Consider the following 13,232-nt stretch of genomic DNA (forward strand, 5'->3'; position numbering starts at 1 on the left):
AATCGTGACCTCCAATTGATTCATAATAATGAAAAAGCTTGGTAATGTAAGAACAGAAAAATACATTTAAATTAACTGTACTTTTGAGAAATTTTTCTGTGGAACGATATCATTATTTTATATTTCAGTTGTTTCAGTGTTATGTCAAACACTGACACAGCATGCTACGAGGCGTATTACGAAAAGAAGGTCCGATCGGTCACGAAATGGAAACCACAGTGAAAGTCAGAAGTGTTTTATTTGCAACAGTTAGCCACACCTTCCAGCAAAGTCTCTGCATGTAGTCGCCAGCCGGCCGCGGTGGCCGTGCGGTTCTAGGCGCTCCAGTCCGGAGCCGCGCTGCTGCTACGGTTCGAATCCTGCCTCGGGCATGGGTGTGTATGATGCCCCTAGGTTAGTTAGGTTTAAGTAGTTCTAAGTTCTAGGGGACTGATAACCACAGCAGTTGAGTCCCATAGTGCTCAGAGCCATTTGAACCATTTTTTTGTAGTCGCCACTCCGCCTGAGACATTAATCGTTCCGTTTGTAATATCCTCGCCTATATTTTATTCAAAATAATATTCACGACAGCATTATATGTGAAATGTGACTGGGCTTGGATCACACTCGCATGATACTGGTAAAAGGAACGTCTTTGTTAGTAAAATAATAAATAATTATTGTCAACTACATAATTTAATATTTTGTCAAAAATTATACCTCGGATAGTATTCACGTAAAAAGATAACGAATATCTCAATCTTTTGTTATCTCTGATTTTTGTAGAAAAATTCTTCTTCTTTTTCGAACTGTTGTACTGATAGGATGTGATTGATGTCTCGTAACACAGAGGTCAGTAAAAAACTGTACTAAAGTATTTTTATGTTCCTAAAAAATAACTGAAAATGGAGTTTCTGTGTTAATGAAATGAATCTTCTTTGTCTGGAGTTTCATTTCATTGTAATTCTCGGCCTATGCAAATGTTAAGTTTTCTGCTCAGCTACCAACGACAGCAGCCGTTAGCGCTATAGATCTACAGCGCAGTTGATTGGTAAATATTGACTATTAATGTGTCATCAAACATTGAGAAATACTATCGAATCTTAATGCATATAGTGGAGGTGAGAAACGATTTAATATATATTATTTATTAGGAGTAAAATACAGTCTGTAGCAGATTCGGTAAGTGATTGTCTTATGTTAGCCTCCGTCTTAGTGAAATATGGCGTGGCAGTTTTGAATTGATTTTAAATACAGACTTAAATGTTGCTGGTTATAATAGCAATAATAAATGTGTGCTAGTTGCCGAGTACCAACTCTAAGTTAATAAATTCCAGTTAGGCGGTGAAATCATCGAACTTCTATGAATGCAAACAGCATCTTACATGATATAAATTATCTGCTGATGTATGAAGCCTGGTAACTTCGACAGGAAAACACGTTAGTGCTGTGTACGTGTAATATTGTGTGACACAAACTGTTCATTTTGCTTAAAGAAAAGTGTTGCACTACGAAATAACAGTAGCGTTAATTCTGATAAACGATTTGCAACTAGCAAAGAGTCTTTCAAGCAACAGCCCTGAAATTACTAAAAATCATTACTCTTGTTTAGTTAAGATTACTTATCCTATATTTGGCTTGTTTGTTGGTTATAAATGTTACTTTTCTGAATGAACCTAGAGACATTTACACTGCTTGAAAGACAACATTGCTACACGTTCCCAGCTGAAGACTTCATTATCAAAATAACATTTATTAGCCGGAAAAAACAACAATTGAATAAATCCTCATAATGTGTTGAAAGCTAGCTAAGAACTATTAAATTGTATCATCCGCTGTCAACCGGACCTAAATTGTTGTTGTTGTTGTGGTCTTCAGTCCTGAGACTGGTTTGATGCAATTTTCCATGCTACTCTATCCTGTGCAAGTTTCTTCATCTTCCAGAACCCACTGTAGCCTACATCCTTCTGAATCTGCTTAGTGTATTCATCTTTTGGTCTCCCTCTTCGATTTTTACCCTCCACGCTGCCCTGCAATACTAAATTGGTGGTCCCTCGATGTCTCATAACATGTCCTACCAACCGATCCCTTCTTCTAGTCAAGTTGTGCCACAAGCTCCTCTTCTCCCCAATTCTATTCAATACCTCCTCATTAGTTATGTGATCTACCCATCTAATCTTCTCTGCAGCACCACATTTCGAAACCCTCTATTCTCTTCTTGTCTACACTATTTATCGTCCACGTCTTACTTCCATACGTGGCTACACTCCGTACAAATACTTTCAGAAACAACTTACTGACATTTAAATCTATACTCGATGTTAACAAATTCCTCTTCTTCAGAAACGCTTTCCTTGCCATTGCCACTCTACATTTTATATCCTCTCTACTACGACCAGCAACAGTTATTTAGCTCCCCAAATAGCAAAGCTCATTTACTACTTCAAGTGTCTGATTTCCTAATGTAATTCGCTCAGCATCACCCGATTTAATTCGACTACATTCCATTATTCTCGGTTCGCTTTTGTTGATGTTCATCTTCAATCCTCCTTTCAAGACACTGTCCATTCCGTTCAACTGCTCTTCCAGGTCCTTTGCTGTCTCTGACAGAATTACATTGCCATCGGCAAACCCCAAAGTTTTTATTTCATCTCCTTAGATTTTAATACCTACTCCGAACTTTTCTTTTGTTTCCTTCACTGGTTGCTTGATATACAGATTGAATAGTATCGGGGATAGGCTACAACGCTGTCTCACTCCCTTCCCAATCACTGCTGTCCTTTCATACCCCTCGACTCTTATAACTGTCATCTGCTTTTTGCACAAATTGTAAATAGCCTTTCGCTCCCTGTATTTTACCCCTGACACCTTCAGAATTTGAAAGAGAGTATTCCAATCAACATTGACAAACGCTTTCTCTTAGTCTACAAATGCTAGATACGTAGGTTTGCCTTTCCTTAATCTGTTTCCTAAGATAAGTCGTAGGGTCAGTATTACCTCACGTGTTCCACCACTTCTACGGAATCCAAACTGATCTTCCCAGAGGTCGGCTTCTATCAGTTTTTCCATTCGTCTGTAAAGAATTCGTGTTAGTATTTTGCAGCTGTGGCTTATTAAATTGATTGTTCGGTAATTTTCACATCTGTCAACACCTACTCTTTACGGGATTGGAATTATTATATTCTTCTTGAAGTCTGAGGGTATTTCGCCTATTTCATACATCTTACTCACCAGATGGTAGAGTTTTGTCAGGACTGGCTCTCCCAAGGCCGTCAGTAGTTCCAATGGAATGTTGTCTTCTCCGGGGGCCTTGTTTCGACATAGGTCTTTCAGTGCTCTGTCATACTCTTCACGCAGTATCATATCTTCCATTTCATCTTCATCTACATCCTCTTCCATTTCCTTAATATTGTCTTCAAGTACATCGCCTTTTTGTAGACCCTCTATATCCTTCTTCCACCTTTCTGCTTTCCCTTCTTTGCTTAGAACTGGGTTTCTATCAAAGCTCTTGATATTCACGCAAGTGGTTCTCCTTTCTCCAAAGGTCTCTTTAATTTTCCTGTAGGGAGTATCTATCTTACCCCTAGCCCTGCTTAGCCATATTGCACTTCCTGTCGATCTCATTTTTGAGACGTTTGTATTCCTTTTTGCCTGCTTCATTTACTGCATTTTTATATTTTCTCCTTTCATCAATTACTTCTGTTACCCAAGGGTTTCTACTAGCACTCGTCTTTTTACCTATTTGATCCTCTGCTGCCGTCACTATTTCATCCCTCAAAGGTACCCATTCTACTTCTACTGCACTTCTTTCCCCCACTGCTGTCAATTGTTTCCTTATGCTCTCCCTGCAACCCTGTACAACCTCTAGTTCTTTTAGTTTATCCAGATCCCATCTCATTAAATTCCCACCTTTTTGCAGTTTCTTCAGGTTTAACCTACAGTTCATAACCAATAGATTGTGGTCAGAGTCCACATCTGCCCCTGGAAATATCTTGCAATTTAAAACCTGGTTGCTACATCTCTGTCTTACCATTATATAATCTATCTGATATCTTCAATAACTCCAGGGTTCTTCCATGTATACAACCTTCTTTCATGATTCTTGAACCAAGTGTTACCTATGATTAAGTTAAATTCTGCGCAAAATTCTACCAGACGGATTCCTCTTTCATTTCTGACCCCGAATCCATATTCACCCACTATGTTTCCTTCTCTCCCTTTTCCTACTCTCGAATTTCAGTCACCCATGACAGTAGCTTACCCGTACTCCTATTTTTTAATCATTATTAAACCTACTCCTGCATTACCACTATTTGATTTTGTATTTATAACCCTGTATTCACCTGACCAAAAGTCTTGTTCCTCCTGCCACCGGACTTCACTAATTCCCACTATATCTAACTTTAACATATCCATTTCCCTTTTCAAATTTTCTAACCTACCTGCCTGATTAAGGGATCTGACATTCCACGCTCCGATCCGTAGAACGCAAGTTTTCTTTCTCCTGATAACGACGTCCTCTTGAGCAGCCCCCGCCCGGAGATCCGAAGTGGGAACTATTTCACCTCCGGAATTACGAACATAATGTCGATTAAATAATTAAAGTGACAGCTGCTTTAAATATTAGTGCTTCAGTATTCCGACTGCGAGTGTTGAATTTTAGAATATAATTTTTCTGGTAGATGATGAAGAGACTGATGAAATGTATGAGGAGATAAAAGAAATTATTCAGGTGGTGAAGGGAGACGAAAATTTAATAGTCATTGGTGACTGGTATTCGATGGTAGAAAAAGGAAGAGATTGAAACATAATAGGTGAATGTAGAATATAGGTAAGGAATGAAAGAGGAAGCCGGCTGGTAGAATTTTGCACAGAGCATAACTTAATTACACCTAACACTTGGTTCAAGAATCATGAAAGAAGGATGTATACATGTATGAGGCCTGGAGATACTAGAAGGTTACAGATAGATTATATAATGGTAAGAAGATATTTAGGAACCAGGTTTTAAATTGTAGCACATTTCCAGGGCTACTGTGGACTCTGACCACAATCTGTTGGTTACGAACTGTAGACTACAACTGAAGAAACTGAAAAAAGATGGGAATTTAAGGAGATGGGACCTGAATAAACTGACAGAACCGGAGATTGTAGAGAGTTTCAGGGAGAGCATTAGGGAATGATTGACAAGAACGTGGGAAGGAAATACAGTAGATGAAGAATGGGTAGCTTTGAGACAGCAGAGGATTGTGTAGGTAAAAAGACGAAGGCTGGTAGAAATCCTTGGATAACAGAGGAAAGATTTAATTTAATTGATGAAAGGGGAAAACATAAAAATGCAGCAAATGAAGCGTGCAAAAAGGAATACAAGGGTCTCAAAAATGTGATCGATAGGAAGTGAAAAATGGCTAAGCAGGGATGGCTGGAGGACAAATGAAACGATGTAGAGGCATATATCACTAGGGGTAAGATAGATACTGCCTACAGGAAAATTAAAGAGACCTTTGGAGAAAAGAGAAGCACTTGTATGAATACACTTGTTGACTATCAAGAGCTCAGATGGAAACCCAGTTCTAAGCAAAGAAGGGAAGGAAGAATGGTGGAATGACTATGTAGAGGGTCTATACAAGGGGGATGTACATGAGGGCAATATAATGAAAATGTAAGAGGACGTAGATCAGGATGAAATGGAAGATATATTACTGCATGAATAGTTTGACAGAGCATTGAAAGACCTAAGTCGAAACAAGGCACAGGGAGTAGACAACATCCCATTAGAACTACTAAGAGCCTTAGGAGAGCCAGTCCTGACAGAACTTCACGATCTAGCGAGCAAGATGTATGGGACAGGCGAAATAACCTCCAGCTTCAAGAAGAATATAATAATTCCAATTACAAAGAAAGCAGGTGTTGACAGATGTGAAAATTACTAAACTATCAGTTTAATAAGCCACGGCTGCAAAATACTAACAATAATTCTTTGCAGACTTATGAAAAAACTGGTAGAAGCCGACCTAGCGAAGATCAGTTTGGATTCCGTAGAAATGTTGGAACAAGTGAGGCAATACTGACCTTACGACTTATCTTACAAGACAGATTAAGGAAAGGCAAACCTACGTTTCTAGCATTTGTAGACTTAGAGAAAGCTTTTGACAATGGTGACTGGAATACTCTGTTTCAGTTTCTGAAGCTAATAAGGGTAAAATACAGGGAGCGAAAGCCTATTTACAATTTGTACAGAAACCAGGTGGCAGTAGAGAGGCATGAAAGGGAAGCAGTAGTTGTGAAGGGAGTGTGACAAGGTTGTAACTTAGCCCCGAAGTTATTCAATCTGTATATTGAGCAAGCAGTAAAGGAAACACAATGAAAATTTTGAAAAGAAATAAAAACTTTGAGATTCACCGATGAGATTGTAGTTCTGTCAGAGACAGCAAAACACCTGGAAGAGCAGTTGAACGGAATGGATAGTGTCTTGGAAGGAGGATTTAAGATGAACATCAACAAAAGCGAACCGAGAATAATGGAATGTAGTCGAATTAAATCGGGTGATGCTGAGGGAATTACATTAGGAAATCAGACACTTGAAGTAGTAAAAGAGGTTTGCTATTTGGGGAGCTAAATAACTGATGATGGTCGAAGTAGAGAGGATATAAAATGTAGACTGGCAATGACAAGGAAAGCGTTTCTGAAGAACAGGAATTTGTTAACATCGAGTATAGATTTAAATGTCAGGATGTCGTTTCTGAAAGTATTTGTGTGGAGTGTAGCCATGCATGGAAGTGAAACATGGACGATGTAAATTTTAGACAAGAAGAGAATAGAAGCTTTCGAAATGTGGTGCTACAGAAGAATGCTGAAGATTAGATGGGTAGACCACATAACTAATGACGAGGTATTGAATGGAATTGGAGAGAAGAGAAATTGGTAGCACAACGTGAATAGAAGATGGAATCGGTTGGCAGGACATAACCTGAAGCACCAAGGGCAGCGTGGAGGGTAAAAATTGTAGAGGGAAACCAAGAGATGAATACACTACGCAGATTCAGAAGGCTGTAGGTTGCAGTAGGTATTGGGAGATGAAGCATCTAGCACAGAATAGAGTAGGATGGAGAGTTGCATCAAACCAGTCTCACAACAACAACAACAACAACAAAATATTTTGTGCACACATTTCACCCATTTAGCTATTGTCATTTGTATATGTGTTAGTTGTAACATATGTTGCGGGATTTATTGCTATTGTCAATGATATATTTTTGTCCAATATTAGTGTCAAACATGGTTAGACCGAAGAAGCAAGTAAAGTCAATTGAGCATGTGGAAATGGCATCAGACTCTCAAATAGATCAACCTTCGCACACTTCAGTGCAAGTTCTTGATAATCTAAATATAGATTATAACGATTTATTACCTGATATTCCGAGCGAAAATGAAACTGAGGAGTTGTTAAGACAGACGGACATTCCTGCAGTTAAACCTCTAGAAGAGGATAATAATATTTCTACCGAACAAGGGCAGAAAGCTATGCCACTACCGTATGGTAAATTTCTAGTATTATTATTTGAAAAGTTAAATATGGAACAGGAAAAAGAAAAGCGAAGGCAAGAAAAGGCTATAAAAGAATAACATCGCGAACTCAGGGAGCAGCAGGAACAGACTATAAAGGAACAAAGCGAGCTTAAGTAGCAGAAGGGTGGTAAGAAATTCATGGAACAAATAAACAATATCTTTATAGAACGAGATAAGGAAATTGTCCAGACAATTAATCAGATGTCAGTCGATCGCAATACAGCAAGTACGCCCCAGTTAAATAAAGAACTCAATGCAATAAAGACTGTTATTAAACCGTTGGCAAACACACCAACTCAAGTGAATAGTCTTAAAATCATAGTAGATAAGTTAAAAACGTATTTCAAAGCTTTGACTGCTATGATGAAGTCAATACTTAATGATATCCACACAGAAGTCCGAACGGAAGTAGCCAAGGCATTGAACATTGAAAATCACAATCTCGAAACAATGTCTGCATACAGAAACGAGGACGCTGGCACTGCAAGGCCAAAGAACATTGAAAATTTGCCGACTACCTCTACTGCAGTGCATAAGAGACAAAGTTTCGGTAATCAATCTGTATTACGTCAGCAATTTATTTCATTAAGAAACCTTAATTATGAAGCAGAGTATACTTGCAATAAAGTCAGTACACCGCCTGCTAATGACGGCAACTTCATGCACTTAAGTACAATAATGCGTGAAGAGAGCTTGATTAAACACTGCCAATTCCAAGTATTCAACGAGGAGAGAAAAAAGAGAATCCATCCCGTAGTTTTTATTAGAAACTTTAGAAGCGTTCATCCATTCTTGGACGGAGAAACAGAAAATTCAGTTTGCGGTATCATACATTTCCGGTGGCGATGGGCGATGAACGCAGTAGAAACACGCAAAACATTTATCAAATTTGAAAAAGCGTTTATATGTACTATTCCGTAAACTTAATGTCAGTAGTTACACTGTAGTATTCATGAAGCGTAAATCGCATAAGGGTAAGATAATGAGCGATTTTTTTCCCGGTTTTCCGGATCCAATGAACCCATATGTGGGGGTAAGTTAATCCGGGAAGTCTCCACCGCATTTTCCAAGATTTTACAGTTACTAATTGTGTCATGAGTTACTCAATGTTATGTCTGAACAGTTACACAAGAAAGTGATCAATAAGCAACGTGGATATATTGGCCTGATAACAAAAAATAACATAAACCAGTTCTTTTTTTATCTCATCCCAAGGGACAATGTAATATTCGCGCCTATATTTTACTCACAATAATATTCGACGAACGACAGCATTATACGTGGTATGTGACTGAACTTGGAACACATTCTCGTGATACTGATAAAAGGAACGTCATCGATAATAACATAAATAATTATTGTCAACTACATAATTTAATAATTTGTCATAAATTATACCTCAGACCAAACCCAGGTAAAAAGATAATGAAAAATCTCAATCTCCTGTTATCTACGATTTTTGTGGAAAAATCCTTCTTCTTGTTCTAACTGTTGCACTGATAGGATGTGACTGATGTCTCGTAACACAGAGGTCAGTAAAAAACTGTACAAAAGTATTGTTATGTTGCTAACTAATACCTCAAAATTGAGTTTCTGTGTTAATGAAATGAATCTTCTTTGTTTGGAGTTTCATTTCATTGTAATTCTCGTTCTATATAAATTTTAAGTTTTCTGCTCAGCTACCAAAGAGCGCAGCTGTTAGCGCTATTGATTTACAGCGCTATTTATTGATAAATAGTGAATATTAACGTGTCATGAAACATTGAGAAATATTTTCGAATCTTACTGCATATAGTAGAGGTGAGAAAAGATTTAATATATAATATTTATTACGAGTAAAATACAGCCTGAATCAGAATCGGTAGGTGATTGTCTTATGTTAGCCGCCGTCTTAGTGAAATATGGCAGCGGCAATTTTAAATTGTTTTTATGCACAAACTTAAATGTAGTTGGTAATAATTGAATTAATAAATGTGTACTAGTGGCCGAGGACCCACTCTAAGCTAATAAATTCCAGTTAGACGGTGAACACATCGAACTTCTATGAACGCAAACAGCATCTTACGTGATATAAATTATTATCTGCTGATGTATGAAGCCTGGTAATTTCGAAACAACTTTAATGAAGTATTTTGACAGAAAAATGCATTAGTGTTGTGTACGTGAGATATTGTGTGACAATAACTGTTCATTTTGCTTAAAGAAAAGTGTTGCCACTACGAGATAACAGTAGCGTTAATTTTGATAAACGATTAAACGAAAGCACTGAAATTACTAAAAATCATTACTCTTGTTTAGTTTAGATTACGTATCCTATATTTGGCTTGTTTCTTGCTTATAAATGATTACTTTTGTGAATGAACTTAGAGACATTTACACTGCTTGACAGACATCATTGCTACGCGTTCCCAGGTTGAGATTTCTCTAACAAAATAACATTCATTAACCGGGAAAAGCAGTAATTAAACAAATCCTCATGTTACATTAATAATAAGTAACTATTTGTACTGTAATTTTGCTGAAATTGGATGAAACAACACACGCAATTACACCACACGCCACACGTTGTACCAACTTTCCAATACCCTCGTCGTATGAGGCAGCCAACAGAAATTTTCACCGATTCTCTACGCTGATCTGCAGTTCGTTGTCAGTGCCAAAATGTTGACTTTATAGCCAGTGGTTCTTGTCAGCTGCGCTGAAAATCAGAGGGATCAAAATCCGGGTTGTATGAAGAGCGATGAAACACTTCCCATCGTTTCCTCTGCAGAGTACAGCCGAAAACTGTCATGAAGAGGGTAGCGCACGACAATTGCGTTATATGGGTTGCATCGTATCGGGCGAAATATCTCACTGGCAAGCATACTTGGTGGAAGACACTGTTTTCTAGGCATATTTAGGTGCTCTCTGTGCGCTGAGAACTAAAAAGTCGGACGTGACGGGAGCAATGGGCAGAGTAGAGACACTGCCCAACACACGTGTGCAAATCTTTATTGGGTTTTCGGGTGTACCATTACGCGACCGATCGGACCTTACTTTCGGAATACGCCTCGTATAATGTTTTAATTACAACTTGCCTACAAGTGGAGAATAAAGTCATGAACTGATATGTCAGTTTTTTCCCTTGGCCAAAAGCTTTTAACGCTTATACAGGTCCTACCCTACTATGTGACGAAAAATGGACCCATATCATTTATGTGGAGAGGGCATCTCCAGGATCCAGCATTTTAGTTTCCCTGTAGAGGACCACTTGAAATACGGTCGAAACGTCAATTGCTAGTGATTGTAGTGTCTTATAGAGATGCTGTATAATACCCAAAAGAGTTTCCTTCAAATTAACGCTGGCTGTTGAAGCCCACGAAATGATATTGTCCTGCAGTTTGATAAGAGCGAGATGAGTCGCCGTTCTCATAGTTCTGCGATTAGAGTTACCCTCCCGCTTGTTCAACAGTGCCGTCGGGACACGTCGGAACCCTCCCACTGGCTGAGTTGTCACTGTCGTGCTCGCGCAGTGACGACCAATGGGCGGACTCGGCTAGCAGAGCGAATGAGCGATGGCTCGACGCCGGCAGACGCGCCGATGTGCTCATTAAACAGCGATAGGCTACAAGGCCTGGGGGCGGGGGATGAGGCCTGGCGCAGGGGTAGGGGAAGGGAGGAGATCGGTGGCCGACATTCCGGACACGCGGCGCACGGAGCCTCGTAGCTGTCACTGCCTCGACAGCCGAGGAATGTTTAATGAAATCGCTCCGAATTAGAGGCTTTTAAAAAATTTAGAGTGTTGCTGACACCGCCGATCCAAATTCCCTTCAGGCGCCCTGTTTGAAAATTTCGTCAGTCGCGTTGAAGTGGTTGTAAGATACGACCCATTTAGCTTAATTGACGCCGCCTGTATTATTGAGTGAACGGGGTGCAAATTAAAAGCTCGCAAGCCTATACTTTACTGGTGGAAATAGTTCGCTGCTGCTTTTTTTGGTGGATGGGTAATTCTATTTGTAGAGTGACCACTGATAACTGCACCTCTCCTCTACTTTTATACACTTGTAAAACATTCAACTCCTGTTTACATACACTGCCGACGAATACCGCAGGAGGTGAAAGGCAGAAAGTTTTCTGCCGTAAGGACTCTACAGAATAAATGAGTGGCCTTTTTTGCTGGGCGCTGAAAATATATATAATTATTAGCAGAATTGATGAGAAATGGTGGGATCAAAAATCACGTCCCTGTAATAATGAGCGTATTACACTGGTGGCCGGGAGACCCCTCGCGGGGCGGGTCTGCCGCCGCTCCACAAGCTCTTAAACGCCACTACGGCGACTTGCGAGTGAATGAGGATGAAATGATGATTAAAGACACACAATAGCCAGTCATCTCAAGGCAGAGGAAGTCAACGACCCCGCCGGGAATCGAACCCGGGACATCGTGCGCGAGAAGCGAGAACGCTACCGCAAGACCACGAGCCGCGGACATGTCCCAGTTATACTTACGAAACACTGACATTTACACTTTAGGCGACAAGAAATGGAATTAGTTTCAAGATACTGTAGCTTTTATTGTCTCGAATCATGAGATGATAAAACTTCAGGTACAGAAATAGTAGAACGGATTTGACAACAGATGTCATAGACATGCAATGTGTGCTGCTACAGGAATCTCCACAGTTATACGCAGATTTGAGGAACATGGATGAAATTAGAACAAAAGAAATCATCATTGCTGTGCAACAGCTTATTCTATCACCCGACTGTAGAAACTCTTTCAAGAGGCTACAGGCAAACAAAGTAAAGACTGGAGTCGTATCAAGGTGCTTTTGAAGATAAGTACATATATAGTAAGGAATAATAGCTTTTGGACTTCTGTATAAATAGTTGTGGTTGTTGTTGTGGTCTTCAGTCCTGAGACTGGTTTGATGCAGCTCTCCATGCTACTGTATCCTGCGCTAGCTTCTTCATCTCCCAGTACCTACTGCAACCTACATCCTTCTGAATCTGCTTAGTGTATTCATCTCTTGGTCTCCCTCTACGATTTTTACCCTCCACGCTACCCTCAAATACTAAACTAGTGATCCCTTGATGCCTCAGAACATGTCGTACCAACCGATCCCTTCTTCTGGTTAAGTTGTGCCACAAACTTCTCTTCTCCCCAATCCTATTTAATACTTCCTCATTAGTTATGTGATCTACCCATCTAATCTTCAGCATTCTTCTGTAGCACCACATTTCGAAAGCTTCTATTCTATTCTTGTCCAAACTATTTATCGTCCATGTTTCACTTCCATACATGGCTACACTCCATACAAATACTTTCAGAAATGACTTCCTGCACTTAAATCTATACTCGATGTTAACAAATTTCTCTTCTTCATAAACGCTTTCCTTGCCATTGCCAGTCTACATTTCACATCCTCTCTACTTCGACCATCATCAGTTATTTTGCTCCCCAAATAGCAAAACTCCTTTACTACTTTAAGTGTCTCATTTCCTAATCTAATTCCCTCAGCATCACCCGACTTAATTCGACTACATTCCATTATCCTCGTTTTGCTTTTGTTGATGTTCATGTTATATCCTCGTTTCAAGACACTGTCCATTCCATTCAACTGCTCTTCCAAGTCCTTTGCTGTCTCTGACAGAATTACAGTGTCATCGGCGAACCTCAAAGTTTTTATTTCTTCTCCATGGAT

Source organism: Schistocerca americana, chromosome 5 (genome assembly GCF_021461395.2).
Source record: "Schistocerca americana isolate TAMUIC-IGC-003095 chromosome 5, iqSchAmer2.1, whole genome shotgun sequence".
In the NCBI taxonomy this organism is placed as follows: Eukaryota; Metazoa; Arthropoda; class Insecta; order Orthoptera; family Acrididae; genus Schistocerca; species Schistocerca americana.